The sequence below is a fragment of the Triticum aestivum genome, chromosome 4A (assembly GCF_018294505.1).
Source record: "Triticum aestivum cultivar Chinese Spring chromosome 4A, IWGSC CS RefSeq v2.1, whole genome shotgun sequence".
Lineage (NCBI taxonomy): Eukaryota > Viridiplantae > Streptophyta > Magnoliopsida > Poales > Poaceae > Triticum > Triticum aestivum.
In genome coordinates, this window is record NC_057803.1 from 668,395,915 (window position 1) to 668,413,296 (window position 17,382).

At 44.6% G+C, this 17,382-nt stretch overlaps 1 pseudogene; it reads right to left on the reverse strand.

Annotated features, from left to right (window-relative positions):
• Positions 1–215: 215 nt before the first annotated feature.
• LOC123084233 (alpha carbonic anhydrase 7-like) lies at positions 216–15,641 on the reverse strand (annotated as a pseudogene).
• Positions 15,642–17,382: the final 1,741 nt, after the last annotated feature.

Sequence of the window (17,382 nt, forward strand, 5' to 3'; positions counted from 1 at the left end):
TCCTGCTGCTGTCCCGTAAGTGTTCTTACTTTTTCTGTTATAGGTCCTGCCACAGTTCCTTGTTCTAGTGTTTGCCCTAGATATATTTGGTTAGAATTCATATATGCAAATGCTATTTACCTTCTCTCTGTTAGTTCGCATGACTTGTTTTATCTCTGCTATATTAGTCATGCTTTATCAAGTATTTATGTTAATAAACTCATTCAGTAAATTGCTCATATTTCCAACATCTTCTCGTCCTTGTCCTTGCGATCCGCTATCATCTCCAGGTACGGCTCCAGCTGCGTTTGTACCAGATTAGAGTTAGTCCCATGAATGGCGTGGCAATTATTAACTGCATCTTGCAGCTTTGCAAAGGGAGGTACCATGTTGGGTGTGTTAGTTAAGCATAATTAAGATAAATCCCATGTTGCCGTGTTGGCTTTAGTTAATCATCAAGCTTAACTAAGCCTGGTTCGTTGGTTGGTTAACGAAAGAAAGGAAGCAAGAAAGAAAAGAGCGGCACCTTGTGCAGGAATGCTTCGTGGGCGCCGATCTTGTAGAAGACACCGATGACGGCGGCCTTGCCCTGGGCGCTCTTGTGGAACATGTGGAGCTTCATGTCGTACCGGCGGCCGTTCACGCTGTGCTCGGTGGGCGAGTGCCAGTGCAGCTGCCGGAGGTATTAGGGCGTGTCATCGATGGAGATGCTGTCGGCGTCGCCCTCAAACGTGAGCATGATGTCGTGGCCGCGGTTGACGATGCTGGCGTTGGCGGGGGCGTAGGAGCGGTTGAGTTAGCCGAGGCCGCTCACCAGCAAGACGTGTCGGCTGGCGAGATTGATGGGCGACTGCATGTTGCCCTTGCCGCACGAGGACCACTCCCCCTTGATGTCGCCCCAGTGCGCCGGCCCGTTCTCCACTCCTCCTTAACGGGCTGCTTAGCATTGATTGGGTGAGATTTCGCTTAATGAGGCGGGTCCACCCAATGAAAATCGGGGGTGGGGGGAAATTAGTGGAGGGCACGCGGGGGGTCCGTAAAAGTCGGTTGTTTCGTTCCCTGCGTGTAGTATTATCGCGTCGCCGCCCTACAATGATTTCACTGGCGACGAGGACGACTACGGCGACCCGTGAGGAGACGGCGACGGGCACGGCATCGACGGGCACGGCAGCAGCGCGTGGGTGGCACTTTTCTTTTGTTTTTATGTTAATTATGTTTATTTAATAACTGTGGAACGGGGCCGTTCTAGGGCCGTGAAGATTTTTTATATGTTTTTATGTTTTTACGTTTGCGTTTATTTTAATGTTTTTGACATTTTTTTGAGTTTTTGCGATTTTTTATATCACGTCCATCCCGGACATGATATGATGTGCGGCTGCGCGTTGGGCGCACCGACACGGCAACCGCCCCAAGCGGACATGGGCGAACCAATTGTCGCCCCAAACGGACGAAATCAGGTTAAAACGGACGTCCGTTTGGGGTCGTGCGCTGGAGTTGGCCTGAGAGAATAAGGCTGCAACTAAATTTATCGACTAAGAATTGTTGATGTCAAGGTGGCCGGGCAGCTTCATTACATTTATTGGCATGTATGGATGTACGCATCTATTGTTGATGTGAAGGTGGTTCGGCGGCTCACACTACTAGAAAAGGGGGCAAAGGTCCAGCCGGGTCAGCCCATTAGTCCCGGTTAAGTCCAGAACCGGGACTCATGGGGGCATTGGACCCAGTTCGTGAGCCCTGGGGGCCGGCCGGGCCACGTGGGCCATTGGTCCCGGTTCGTCTGGACCTTTTGGTGCCGGTTGGTGGGACGAACCGGGACCAATGGGCCTCGCTCCTGGCCCACCACCATTGGTCTCGGTTGGTGACTTGACCCGGGACCAAAGGTTGCCCTTTAGTCCCGGTTCATGCCACCAACCGGGACCAATGAGGTGCCTATATATACCCCCTCGCGTAAGAGCATAGCACACTGCTCTATTTTTTCTGGCCGCCGAGGGGGAGCACTACTAGGAAAAGGCCTACTAGTGGCGCACCGGTTTTGCCTACTAATGGCGCACTATTGGTGCGCCACTAGTACCACGCCACTAGTATTTTTTACTAATGGCGCACCACTGGTCAAACTTCCCGAAAGATCACCCATCTTCACACTACTCCAGCCCGAGCACGCTTAACTTCAGAATTCTATCCAACCACAACACTAGCTCACTTCACAGGCACTTGTTGATATATCTAGCATATCAATCCTATTACCCCTTGTTGATGTTTAGGACTTTGTTCATGTTCATGAGTGTGATGAAATTTTGAAAAATTATTTCAAACTTCCGTTCAGATTACGTATCTTATTTTGGTAAAAAATTCCCGAAAAAAATTCAAAACTATTTTTTTTCCTGTTACTAGTGGCGCACCTATCAAACGGTGCGCCACTAGTAAGTTTGAAAATTTTTGAATTTTTTTGCCTCTAGATCTTGAAAGCCCCGTAACTTTTTTCTGTTAGGTTTTTGAGGATTTTGAAAAATTTAACGGGGTTCCCCAAGTAAAATTTGGATGTAACTTTTCGAGTAGATGATTTTTCATATAAAAAACTTTTTCATCCGAGTTAGTATGCAAAAGTTATGCCCATTTTACAAATTCTAAAGAGATTTTGCAAATAAAGTCAAAATTCATATTTGTAAATTTTCCCAAGAACTAGACCACATATCACATGGAAAATTTATTTTCTTTTATTTTTTTGACATTTCCATCATTTTCTTTTATTTTTTTAAAAACTGAAAAGGCGGTCCACAGGGGGTGTGCATTCGGGGGAATTTTGGGTCAAAATTAGTAATGGTGCACCATGGGTGTGGTGCACCGTTACTAGTTAAACTAGTAATGGCGCACCATACCCACGATGCGCCATTACTAACTTTGAAAAAAATAAAGAAAATAAAGAAAAATAAAAATAAAATTGCTAGTAATGGTGCAATATGGGTGTGGTGCGCCATTACTAGTTTTAACTACTAATGGCGCACCGCGCACCGGACCCACGGTGCGCCATTACTAACTTTGAAAAAAAATAAAAAAAGTTTGAAAAAAATTACTAGTGACGCACTGTGGATGTGGTGCGCCATTACTAGTTTAACTAGTAATGACGCACTATCCCCTAGTGCGCCATTACTAGTTTTGAAAAAAAAATGTTACTAATGGCGCACCGTGGATGTGGTGCGCCATTAGTATTTGGACACTAGTGGCGTACCAACACATGGTGCGCCATTAGTATATACTAATGGCGCACCACATGTCTGGTGCGCCATTAGTGTCCATATCATCTATAGCCCTTTTCCTAGTAGTGGAGAGGGTTTGGTGGTGCTTTAGTTCACCTCTTATGCACACAAGGTGTTCGATGGAATGCCCGAGCCACACTACTTAAGCTTTCTCCTCTCCAAGCTCCATTTTCCTCAATATTTATCTAGGTTTAGTGGTCCGTCACGCCTCGTCCGCATCTTCACCGCCATCGATCACCCGTGCCGATCTCATCGCCGGCATCACCGTGGTGAGCCTCTTGTTCTTATCTTCTTTCTGAAAGGAAAAATATTCTTACTTGTATGTTTAGATAGATACTTGTATTATTTTCTTACATTTATTATTGCATCTTATATAGTGCGATGGTTTTGGTATCCGCCCCCGTCGGCCCTCGTCACGTCTATAATTTGGATGTGGTATATATTACTCCCTCCTTCCATCTATATAAGGCCTAATGCGTTTTTCGAGGCTAACTTTGACCAAATATTAGAGCAATAATATATGACATGCAACTTACACAAAGCATACCGTTAAATTCGTGTGTGAAAGGAGCTTTCAATGATATAATTTTTACATTATGCATGTCATGTACTATTAATCTTGTCAATAGTCAAAGGCGGTCTTAAAAAACGAATTAGGCCCTATATAGATGGAAGGAGGGAGTATTTTTTCATAACTATTGGTTCATTTATTGTTTATGAAAATTATGCTGACCAACGTGACATAGATTTTATTTATCTAGGAGGTTGTTGAACCGGAAATTCCAACCGACCCTATTGTCGAGAGGTTAAATTTAGTTGAAGAAGAAAACAATTTCTTGAAGGAAAAATAAGAAAAATTGAGGAGGAGAAGATGATATTGGAGTTGCTTGTTGTGGATGTCGTCGATGATCACAAGATCAAGATGGATGCAATGCGCTTGAAGATTAGAAAGATTAGAAAATATTCCATTCATACCGAGGCTTGGTATCATTATGTCGTTGGATCAGTTGTTACCTTGGTTGCGATTATGATCGCATTTGTTTTTGCATTGAAATGTTTTACATAGTTTCAATGTATGCTTTAATTAATTTAGATGCTCTGCAGAGCTTTATGTTGTTCTGTAATGATTTTCGCTTGAAGATGAGAACTATGTATGTACTTTGGTTTTAATGTGATGATGAATATCTATTAATTTGGTCACTTAATTATCTATTCATGATGTTATGTAATGATTTTTGACACACTTAATTATATATAATGCATGCAGATGAACCGGCAATGGATGTACGGTGACAGACACACCTCCGAGTACATTAAGGGCGTGCATGATTTTCTCGAAGTGGCTGAGGCAAACAAGCAGAATGATTTTATGTGTTGTCCATGCCCTATATGTGGGAATACGAAGTCTTACTCTGACCAGAAAATCCTTCACACCAAACTGCTTTACAAGGGTTTCATGCCACACTATAATGTTTGGACCAGGCACGGAGAAATAGGGGTTATGATGGAAGACGGTGAAGAAGAATAGTACGATGACAACTATGTGCCCCCTGAATACGGTGATGCTACTGAACATCAAGAGGAACCAGACGATGTGCATGATGGTGTTACAACGGGCAAAGCTGCTGAAGATCAAGAGCAACCAGACGATGTGCCCAATGATGATGATCTCCGCCGGGTCATTGTCAATGCAAGGACGCAATGCGAAAGTCAAAAGGAGAAGCTGAAGTTCGATCACATGTTAGAGGATCACGAAAAAGGGTTGTACCCCAATCGCGAAGATGGCAACACAAAGCTCGGTACCGTACTGGACTTGCTGCAGTGGAAGGCAGAGAATAATGTGCCTGACAAAGGATTTGAGAAGCTATTGAAAATATTGAAGAAGAAGCTTTCAAAGGATAACGAATTGCCCGACAGTACATACGCAACAAAGAAGGTCATATGCCCTCTAGGATTGGAGGTGCAGAAGATACATGCATGCCCTAATGACTGCATCCTCTACCCGGTGCATACAAGGATCTGAACGCATGCCCGATATATGGTTCATTACGGTATAAGATCAGACGAGATGACCCTGGTGATGTTGATGGCGAGCCCCCCCAGGAAGAGGGTTCCTGCGAAGGTGATGTGGTATGCTCCTATAATACCACGGTTGAAACGTCTGTTCAGAAACAGAGAGCATGCCAAGTTGATGCGATGGCACAGTGAGGACCGTAAGAAAGATGGGAAGTTGAGAGAACCCGCTGACGGGTCGCAGTGGAGAAAAATCGAGAGAAAGTACTGGGATGAGTTTACAAGTGACCCAAGGAACGTATGGTTTGCTTTAAGCACGGATGGCATTAATCCTTTCCGGGAGCAGAGCAGCAATCACAGCACCTGGCCCGTGACTCTATGTATGTATAACCTTCCTCCTTGGATGTGCATGAAGCGAAAGTTCATTATGATGCCAGTTCTCATCCAAGGCCCTAAGCAACCCGGTAACGACATTGATGTGTACTAAGGCCATTAGTTGAAGAACTTTTACAGTTGTGGAATGGAAACGGTGTATGTACGTGGGGTGAGCACAAACAGGAGGAATTTGACCTAAAGGCATTGCTGTTCGTGACCATCAATGATTTGCCCGCGCTGAGTAACCTTTCAGGACAGACAAACAAGGGATACCACGCGTGCACGCACTGTTTACTTGACACCGATAGTATATACCTGGGAAGCTGCAGGAAAAATGTGTACCTGGGCCATCGTCGTTTTCTTCCGACCAACCATCAATGTCGAAAGAAAGGCAAGCATTTCAAAGGCGAGGAAGATCACCGGAAGAAGCCTGCCATGCGTACCGGTGATCACGTACTTGCTATGGTCAATGATTTACACGTAATCTTTGGAAAGGGTCCCGGTGCACTAGCTGTTCTGAATGACGCTGAGGGACATGCACCCATGTGGAAGAAGAAATCTATATTTTGGGACCTACCCTACTGAAAATACCTAGAGGTCCGCTCTTCAATCGACGTGATGCACGTGACGAAGAACCTTTGCATGAACCTGCTAGGCTTCTTGGGCGTATATGGAAAGACAAAAGATACACCTTAGGCATGGGAGGACCTGCAATGTTTGCACGAAAAAGACGGCATGCCTCCGAAGTAGTATGAAGGTCCTGCCAGCTACGCTCTTACGAAAGAAGAGAAATAAATCTTCTTTGAATGCCTGCTCAGTATGAAGGTCCCGACTGGCTTCTCGTCGAATATAAAGGGAATAATAAATATGCCAGAGAAAAAGTTCCAGAACCTAAAGTCTCATGACTGCCACGTGATTATGACGCAACTACTTCCGGTTGCATTGAGGGGGCTTCTACCAGAAAATGTCCGATTAGCCATTGTGAAGCTATGTGCATTCCTCAATGCAATCTCTCATAAGGTGATCGATCCAAAAATTGTACCAAGGCTAAGGAGTGATGTGGCGCAATGTCTTGTCAGTTTCGAGCTGGTGTTCACGCCATCCTTCTTCAATATCATGACGCACGTCCTAGTTCATCTAGTCGACGAGATTGTCATTCTGGGGCCCATATTTCTACATAATATGTTCCCCTTTGAGAGGTTCATGGGAGTCCTAAAGAAATATGTCCGTAACCGCGCTAGGCTAGAAGGAAGCATCTCCATGGGCCATCAAACAGAGGATGTCATCGGGTTTTGTGTTGACTTCATTCCTGGCCTTAAGAAGATAGGTCTCCCTAAATCACGGTATGAGGGGAGACTGACTGGAAAAGGCATGCTTGGAAGGGACTCAATAATATGCAGGGACGGATATTTTTGGTCTCAAGCACACTACATAGTTCTACAGAACTCTACCTTGATGACCCCGTATGTCGATGAACACAAGAACAGTCTGTGCTCCAAACACCCGGAGCAGTGCGACGACTAGATTACATGTGAACACATCAGGACTTTCAACAGTTGGTTGGAAACACGTCTCAGAGGTGACAACACTGTTTGTGATGAGCTGTAGTTGTTGTCCAGGGGACCATCTTCGACTGTTACGATTTGGAAAGGATAAGAGATAAATGGGAATACATTTTACACGATTGACCAAGATCAAAAGAGCACCAACCAAAACAGCGGTGTCCGCTTTGATGCAACAATCGAGAGGGGAAAGGACACATATTATGGTTACATAGTGGACATATGGGAACTTGACTACGGACATGATTTTAAGGTCCCTTTGTTTAAGTGCAAATGGGTCAATCTGTCAGGAGGCGTGGTACAGGTAGACCCACAGTACAGAATGACAACAGTGGATCTGAAAAATCTTGGGTACACTGATGAACCGTTCTTCCTAGCCAATGATGTGGCACAGGTTATCTATGTGAAGGACATGTCTACCAGACTGAGAAAAAGAAAAGATAAGGAAGCGAATACATCATACGATGAGCCAAAGTGCCACATAGTTCTTTCAGGAAAAAGGGACATCGTGGGAGTGGAGGGCAAGACAGACATGTTTGAAGATTATGAAAAGTTTCATGAAATTCCTCCCTTCAAAGTCAAGGCTGACCCAAGCATCCTGATAAACGGTGAAGATTATCCATGTTACGGTGCAATAAGCAAATGACACAAGCGAAGAAAAAAGTGAAGACTTTATCCCGCAACTATTATGATGATACCATGCCAACTTTGTAACAGACGAGTATGATACAATTGTCCGTTTTGTACATGCACATGCTATGTGGGTGAAATTATGATACCATGCCAACTTTCAACTTTTTCAGAGTTCATTTGAATGCTTTAATGTCTTATGGTTCGGTCCTCGTAATACCATTAATCCTGGTTCACTCCTTGTCAACTATGTTCTCACCAAGAACACTCTCAAGAGGGCAGCCACGTGGGCCATTGGTCCCGGTTCGTCTGGACCTTTTGGTCCCGGTTCCACGCACGAACCGGGACCAATGCGCCTCGCCCCTGGCCCATGACCATTAGTCCCGGTTTGTGCCACAAACCGGGACTAAAGGGTTGGTCCTGGTTGCGCTCAGAATTTAGTCCCACCTCGCCAACCGAAGGGCGCTCACACCGGTATATAAGCCCATCCCTCTCTGCCTTGTTGAGCTCCTCTCAAAGTGAAAATAGATGCCCCTATACAAGGAATTTGACCTAAATTCATAGTGAATTTCTCTGGAATTCATAGAAATTTATTATGAATTTAGGTTGAATTTTCTCTATAGGCGCATATATGTTCATTTTTTTAGTAAAGTTAATCACAAACTTGTGATTCACGCAAATTTCAAAGAATTCAAATTTAACTATTCAAATTTGAAAATTATGGCACTAATAGAAAGTTTATAATTTTTCTAAAACTAATGGCACTAACAAAAAGTTCATAATTTTGCTGACCTAAAAGCAAAAAAAAAGCAAAAAACAAAATAAAATAAATAATGCAGAAAACAAAACAAAAAACTGGAAACAAAATAAAAATAGCAACAATAAGTATTTTGTTGTAAGTAGAAACAAAATAAAATAAATAAAGCAACAAAAAAAACAAAAAAAACAAAAAAAGTGTTTTCAAATTTGAAAACTAATGGCACTAACACAAAGTTTATTATTTTTCCAAAACTAAAAGCAAAAAAGAATTAAAAAATAAAGCAAATAACAAAAGAAAATAAATAATGCAGAAAACAAAATAAAAAAACTGGAAAAAAATAAAAATAACAACAATAAGTATTTTGTTGTAAGAAGAAATAAAATAAAATAAATAGAGCAAGAAAGAAAACAAAAAAGTGTTTTCAAATTTGAAAACTAATGGCACTAACAGAAAGTTTATAATTTTTCTAAAACTAAAAGCAAAAAGAAGTAAAAAAATAAAGCAAAAAACAAAAGAAAATAAATAATGCAGAAAGCAAAACAAAAAATCTGAAAAAAAAAATAAAGCAACAATAAGTAAAGAAAACAAAAAAAACAAAAAAAGTGCCTCCTACTCGGCCCCCACGGCCTGAATACGACTAGAAACGCAACAATGGGCCAGGATTCAGGCCCGTAGTAAGCCCAGTAGGCCCACAGGCACACAGAGACAGATTAGGTCCGAAAGCCGGCTTTAGAGAGGAGCTTGAGAGGGTTGGCGCATCGCACCTGATAAACAGGTGCGGCTCTCTCTCAGCTAGCGAGTTGGGACTAAACTCCCACCACCACGCCGTTGTGCAAGGCCCATTGGTCCCGGTTGGTGGTACCAACCGGGACTAAAGGGGTGCGTTGGTCCCGGTTGGTGCTACGAACAGGGACCAATGCCCCCCCTTTAGTCCCGGTTGGTGGCACCAACCGGGACTAAAGGGTGCATTAGTCCGGGTTGGTTTCACGAACCGGGACCAATGGCTTTGCTATATAAGCAAAGACTTAGCGTTTTTCATTTCATCTCTGAAGTTTCACGCGCCGATGACGCCGCCAGGCTGCCCGATTCACACCCCGCCGACGCCGTCGCCGCCCCTGTCGCCGCCTGCGCCCCGCGCCGTCACCACCCCGCGCCGTCCCGACGCCGTCGCCGAGCGCCACCCCGCGCCGTTGCGGTCACCTCCCCGCGCTACCCCAACGATGTCGCCGCCACTCCACGCGCCCCTGCTCGTCCCGACGTCGCCCGCCGCTCGCCCCTGCCCGCCCGGACGCCGCCGCCCTTATGAGCATCGCGCGCCCCTGCCAGCCCCCCCGCCGCCGCCGTTGTTTTAAGTTATATATATATATGCTATTTTTTACATGTTTTTATATTTTCATATATGTATGTATGTATTTTGTTTAGATATATGTATTTCTTATGTATGTTCATATATGTATGTATGTATTTTTTTACATGTTTTTTATATGAATGTATGTATTTTGTCAATTGTAATATGCATGGTGTTTTAAAAATACATTAATTTTAGTACATTAATGTTCTCTGATTTAGTACATTAATTTTAGGTTAGTTTCATTTTTAGAAAAGTTTTATATATTTAGGAAGAAGGAAGAGAAGGAAGAAGGAAGAAGAAGAAAAAGTTTTATATATGCAAAAGTTATATTTTTAGAAAAGTTTTATATATCTAGCTAGAAAGAAGGAAGAAGAAGAAAAAGAAGGAGAGGAAAAAGGAAACTAAGAAGAGGAAGAAAGGAGAGGAGAGGAAGAAAGGAGAGGAGAGGAAGAAAGGAGAGGAGAGGAAGAAGAGGAGAAATAAATAAGAAGAGGAAAAAAGAAGAAAAAGAAGAAGAGAAGAAGAAAGGAGAAGAGGAGAAGAAGAAAAAATAGAAAATATTATATTTTTTCTTCTTCTCCTCTATTTCTTTCTTCTTCTCCTTTTTTTTCTTCTTTTTTTTCTTCGATCTTCTCCTCTGTCGTCGTCGATATACCCCTCCTGATAACTTCAACACGAAGGGGGGGTCGATATACCCCCTCCCCGATAATATTATTTTCCCATGTACGTATGTCGTGTCGATATAAACTCCCGATAACTTCAATACGTGTGGGGGGGGTCGATATACCCCCTCCCCCATAATATTATTTTTCCATGTACGTATGTCGTTGTTGTCGATATAAACCCCTCCCGATAACTTCAACATGTGGGGGGTCGATATACCCCCTCCCCATAACTTCAACACGTGGGGGTGGGTTGATATACCCTCTCCCCGATAACATTATTTTCCCGTGTATGTATCTCGTCGTTGTCGATATTACCCCCTTGAAGCGTTGTCGAGGCCACCCCAAACCCTAGAGAAGCAGCGTCGAGGCCACTAATTAATATGATTCCTTACTGTGATTAGCTAGCTAGTTCTATGTTTGCCACTAATATATCCATATCTGTCGTGTTTGAATAATAATTTCCATGTTGTAAATATTTGTAGAAACTATGGACACCCCCCGAGACGAAGCAACAGAAGCGATGTTGGGGGAGATAATCACAGAAGGAAGTGATGTCGTCTTATCGTTTCTAAACGACACCGTTGGTCTGGAAGGACAGCCTGAAGAAGCAGGCTATGAATATGATGGCTCCTTTAACCCAATGCTGGTGCAAGAAGGAGACCATGAGGACGGCTCTGGTGACCCAATGACGGTGCAGGAAGGAGACCGTGATGACGACTCCGGTGACCGAACCGAGTCTAGCCAGGTATATATATTAGTTAAGCCTGTGCTGACTAGCTAATTGATGCATTCATTGTTTTGGTATATGTACACATATTAATTAACTCTCGTCTTTCTTCTTTTTTCTATCCCTCCGGATCGAGCACAACTTCGGTAAGGAGACGAGGCCCGAAGAAAAAGTTGAGCTCGGATGAAAGGTTTGAGATCACAGCAATCGCGCACGACGGCGAACCGATTGAACCCATCCGGACAAAGAACGCATTTGCTGCTCGGTGTTGGGTTCTTGTTAGGGACAAGATCCCGATCAGCATCCACCAATGGTATAAGCCTAAGGAGGAAGACCCTGAGGTGTCTTATATCAATGATATGCAGAAAGATGATCTTTGGACTGAGCTGAAGGCAAATTTCACCCTACCGCCAGAGGAGGATCCGAAGAAGCCAGTTAAAGAGCAATTAATCAAGTATTGTGCTCTTAAGAAGATGGCAGGCCTATTCAGGAGGTGGAGGAAAGAGCTGAACAAGTTTGTCGACAAAGAAGAGACACCATAATTCATTGGCAAATATGAGAAGATCGGAGATCACTGGCCCGCATTTGTGGCCTACAAGACATCGAAAAAGAGTAAGAAGATGTCGGCGACAAACAAGCAAAATGCTGCGAAGAAGAAGTTTCACCATCACACGGGGTCAGGTGGCTACCTTAAAGCCCGGCCTAAGTGGTCCAAGGCTAAGAATGATCTGTTTGATAAAGGGATCAAACCAGAGACAATGAACTGGCCAAACCGTTGCCGGACTTGGTTCTTCGGGGCTGGCGGAACCTTGGACCCTGTATCAGGGAAGTGCCGTTGGACGGACGAGCAACTGAAAATACCAGTCAACAGGCTTCGGCACAATATCGATGCAGCGCAGCAAGGGACGTTCGTTCCACGCAGGGAGAAGGATGAGGTCACAATGGCCCTCGGGAATCCTGAGCACCCTGGACGGACACGAGGCACGCCAGGCTCCATTCCATGGAAGGTTGGTTTTCTGGACGCAGGGGGTTACAAAACCCTGGGGAGGAGGAAGAAACTGGAGCAGAGCCAATTGCAGGCGCTGCATGAAAGGGTACAAGGGCTAGAGGAACGAGAAGCAAATCGCAGCAAACGACCTGCCGAAGCTTCCCCCGAAGCTACCCCGCCATCTCAGCGGAGAAGCAGCGTGGCTTCCACCGAGCTGCTTCAGCTGGAGCATGTCTTGACGGCTCCTGCTAGCTACCCCGTGGATTTTATCACGGAGGCTCAAAATTGCCACCTTATGACGCAATGGCAGAACTTAAAAGTCAAGGCGGCTGTCGGCCAAGTTCGAACTTCTAAACCCGGCGCAACTTTTCACTGTCGTCCGATTCCAGAAGGATATGCTAGGGTGACGGTGGATGAAATAACGGAGGGATTTGAGGACCTCCAGCTTGACCACCCTACCGGTGAAGGGGAGACTCGGCTGGGTTCTGCTCTGAAGACTCCATGCCTATGGCAGAAGGAGTTCATCAAGCTTCCGAACTGGACGCCTCCTCCTCCTCCTCCGGTGAGTCAGGGCACTCCGCCTCCTCCACTGCCTCCTCCACCGGTGAGTGACGATCAGGGCATTCGGCCTCCTTCTCCGGCGCGTCGTAGTCCTTCTCGTCCGCCTCGTAAGCAAGCACGAAAGAAGACAGATGCCGCAGTCGCTCCGTCTGCTCCGGCGTCTAGCAGTACAGCCAGTAGAGGCGGGAGGCAATACAGATATGGTCCTTCTCTCAAGCCTCTAGAGAAGTTACCGTGTGAGAGGACCGAGGAGGAAAACGCGAAGATCGTGCAGATCGAAGTGAACGACTTCTTTGAAGGGGTGAAAGCAAAGAGACATCCACCTCCGGAGGAGAAGGTAGATCCGGTGAAAGCAAAACGCACTATCGATGCCCTGAGGAAACCACCAAAGTCTCCGCCGAAAAACAACTATGAGTGCATTACTGCAAAGACATATCTCGAAGCTAACCGGTTAAAAGAACAAGCAGCTGGGAAAAAAATTGCCCATCTCGGCGAACAAGCAAAGCAATCACGCCCCCCGCTCAATGTGTCTAGTGACATCGTCGCTAATGCTCCGGGGACGGTGCCCGTTTATAAAAATCTTGGAGATCACCTGCCTGATGATGTACATTTTGATTTCTTGGAGGTGGATGAACACAGATACGAGTACGGGAAGCCTCTCGTCAAAGATGAAAAATCTCTAACAACGATGATGCGAAGATTTCATAATTGGTACACGAAAACCTGCAGAGAGTCTGGGGGGACGAATACTTTGTATCTGAGTATTAAAGAGTAGCAAGACCTCGTTGGAACTGATCTGTTGACTGTTCCATTTGACGAGTTCTTCGAGTTCTTCAATCAAAAGGCCCTCGATAAATTAACGGTCTTTTGCTACTGTCTGTAAGTACTATTTCTGTCATTAAGTCTCTATATATAGCTTGGCTCTTTCATTGCATGTATTTATAATTAATTATCCTCACTATATTATGCAGATTGAAGATCGTCGAGTGCAAAAAACAAGAAATTTATGATATTGGGTTCATTAACACAAATATCATAGATGAAATTCAGGTTAAAAAGCACGCCGAAGAGGCCGAGGCCAACTTGCTACAATCGTTGATCAAAAAACAAAACAAAGATTTAATACTTTTTCCCTTATTACTCGAGCGAGGTTATAGTAATGTAATTGATGAGTTATGCATGCTTGCGCAGCTTTCACTATGTTCTTCTGGAGATTAAGCTTGAGCGGAGAGTAGTAACCGTCTTAGACTCGAGACGAAAAGATCCCGAAACCTATGCGGACATGACTAAATTGCTCAACAAGTAAGTTCAATAATTATTATCGCACCATATCGGTAACTTTTTGTTCATTTCCTGATATGTCAAGTAATTATAATTATTTTCTTTGTCTTGCAGGGTTTGCAAACATTTCACCGCAGAAGTTCTGGGACTGCCGAAGGAGCTGCGATATACATACCCAAAAGTAAGTACTACTAGCTAGCTAGTTGCGCGCATCTCCCATTGATTCTATAGCTGTACTTTCATCAATGCCATTTATAATGCTTCATTATCAGTTTGATTGACCTCTATTTCTCGTAAAATGCTTGTGGCAGGAAAAAGGGAATAATTTCTGTGGATACTACGTGTGTGAGTTCATCTACAACGCAACTTTCAAAAATAAGCGGGGCTACTCTAAAAGACAATATGAAGTGTGTAACCAATAATATTCATAATTTCATTTTATTACACCATCATTTCTGTTGAGTTTCATTCATATATGTATTAACCCCCTTCTTCAAATTAGACGTGGTAGATGCGGAATGAACTCCTATAACAAGATCGCATGAAAGCAATTCAAGAGAAATTGGCAGGATTCTTTCTTGACCACGTCATCAATAAAGCCGGAGAATATCATGTGGAAGTTGATTTCAATTGCTAGGGGATTGTAAGAGATCTTACATATTGTATATGTATGTAGCCAGTAGCGTCGGATAGATAATACAAAAACTTGTTGTTCGATCAATCTCTCGGAGAAGGAGAGGTCGATCGATCTCTTCTCTCGGTATGCATGACGACCTTCTGTACTTAATGGTTCCCTTCATTTTCTTACTAGCTAGCGTGTCGAGGGCCTCCCTATGTACAGTACGTAGCGTCGACCAAGCACGGACATAAGAGAGAACACTTCTCTTTATTAATTAGCTAGCTAACACAATATATGAAACACCTAAATTAAACCCCAAAAACCCCAACCCCCCCCCCCCCCCCCCCAAAAAAAAAACCCCGACCACTGAAATGTTGACGCGTGGATGCCTTTTGGTCCCGGTTGGTGCCACCAACCGGGACCAAAGGCCCTCCTGCCTGGGCTCGGCGCACCGGCCACATGGAGGCTCATCTGTCACGATTCGTGTTAGAACCGGGACTAAAGGGGGAGGCATTAGTAACGACCCTTTAGTCCCGGTTCAAGAACCGGGACAAAAGGCCCTCACCAACCGGGACAAATACCATGTTTTCTACTAGTGTCACTTCATTGAATTTACACTTATATGACTGCACACATCTATTGTGTATTTTTTTCAGCACTGAATTTAGGGCTTATATGATTGCACACATCTATTGTTGATTTGAATGTACTCCGGTAACTCACTGCATTGTATTTATCGGCTTGTATGACTGCATGTGTCTCCAGTTTTAGCACAGAAGATACTTCTTTAGTCTTCGATCAACAAGACTCGCATGCCATGGCTGCGACCTCAATTCTCTTTGTGGTCACACCGTTACTCTCGGCGCTGGCCATGGCGATACCTTTGATTCCATTCCTCTCCGGGGCATGGTCTTGCAGAAAACATAACTTTTTCCGCATTGTCTGCCTTACAAGACTGCTTGTGTATATAAACTGGAAAAATGCTGGTCGAACCAACAAGAATGGTTAGCGAGTAAAGCTACACGTCCGGGGGATTTACAGGGCTTTTACGTGTTCATTGAACGTGGCACTTTTTGACTGGTTTTAGTTGGGGAATCGCCCCACACCCCCTCAGACTAGCCACAATGGGTAGTAATATAGACTAGTAACATGCACATGTAACTAGTCTATGTTACTACCTCTATAATGGGGAGTAACATATGTGTGGTAACATGTACACTTTATTTATTAGGCTATAGACTCATTTTGCCTTAATATGTGTGATATTACTCATACTACTAGTAACTAGCTATGTTACCACTTTCCTCCATTTCTTCATTTATTGCCTGCTACATTATCTATTTTATCTAGATATGTGTGATGTTACTACCTATGTTACTCGCACTGTGGTAGTCTCAAGGGGGTCAGGGTTATTAGTTTGGAAGGAGCCATAGAAGCCTATAGAATCCTGTAGGTCTAGCATATTTTTATAGTTTGCGGTCAACAGCAAAGGCAAGCACATAGTAGTCGGACAAGACACAATCATTACAACTACTATGCTCCAAGGATTGTGATGCTTCTGGTGAATCGGTGGTGTGAAAGCTGTGTGGTCCAACATTTGACAAGGTGTGAATCTGTTTGGATGGCAGTTGGGTCCATGTGTTTGTATTGCGCGCATTGGCTGTGTGTGGACTATGGACACGTATCTTAGTCGGTTTGACTTTTTTGTCAGTTCGAGGTGGATAGCTAGGGCCGACGAGAGGTGTCTAGCGGCTCGTCCTCATCGCATTCATCAGTGCTGCTCCGCAAGGCCTCGGGCGTTCGCCCTCGGCTTCCCTGTGACTCAGGCATCTGGCACACCGGCCGAGCCGTTAAGGAGGCAAGCGGCGGTGGCGACTCAAGGAGGCGAGACGGACCAAGTCCACGCCACAGCGAAGGATTCCATGGAGGAAGATGCATGGGAGGACGATGCTGAGGCCCTGGTGACACAGATCGGCTTCGTCTTCGTGATCTTCGCCTGGCTCTCCGGCGGCGGCTACGGCATTCGGCATGTGGTGTCGCTGCCAGGGGTGAATCTTCTGCATGTGGCGTTCTTTGTTTCCTTTTACTGCTGGGTGGCGATGACTTTCTTTTCCTCTTCCAATTTGGGTTAGGCGAGTACCGACGCTGGTTCCCTTTCAGAGAAAGCAAGTGGGGTGTTGTTTCCTGCTCTCAGAAGGTATGGTGTCATCGATCTCTTCAGCGGGCGGGGAGTGCGGTGCTCTTCGGCTGCGTGCTTCGGTGCCTGCTTGGCCGCTTCTTTGTCAGGGTCGGACCTTCTGCTGCCGATTTCTTCTTTGTCTACATCGATTTCTTCGGAGGGAGGCTGTGAGCTGCGTCGGCTGGTGGGTTTTTGCATCCTTTTCGTCCTTCAGCCTGCTAAGAGGTTTTTGATTGATTTGAAGCTTCCCTCGTATGAATCAACCAAGCTAGCATATACTACAATTTCAGTATGCACACAAGAGTTCACATGTTTTTGTTTTTATTTGAGTAGTTAAATAGTTAAAACATTCCCCTCTAGATCGATAGTTTGTTACTCCTGAGTGGTTGAGTCTTTTCATAAATTACCACAAAATTTTAATAAGCGAAATCAGGG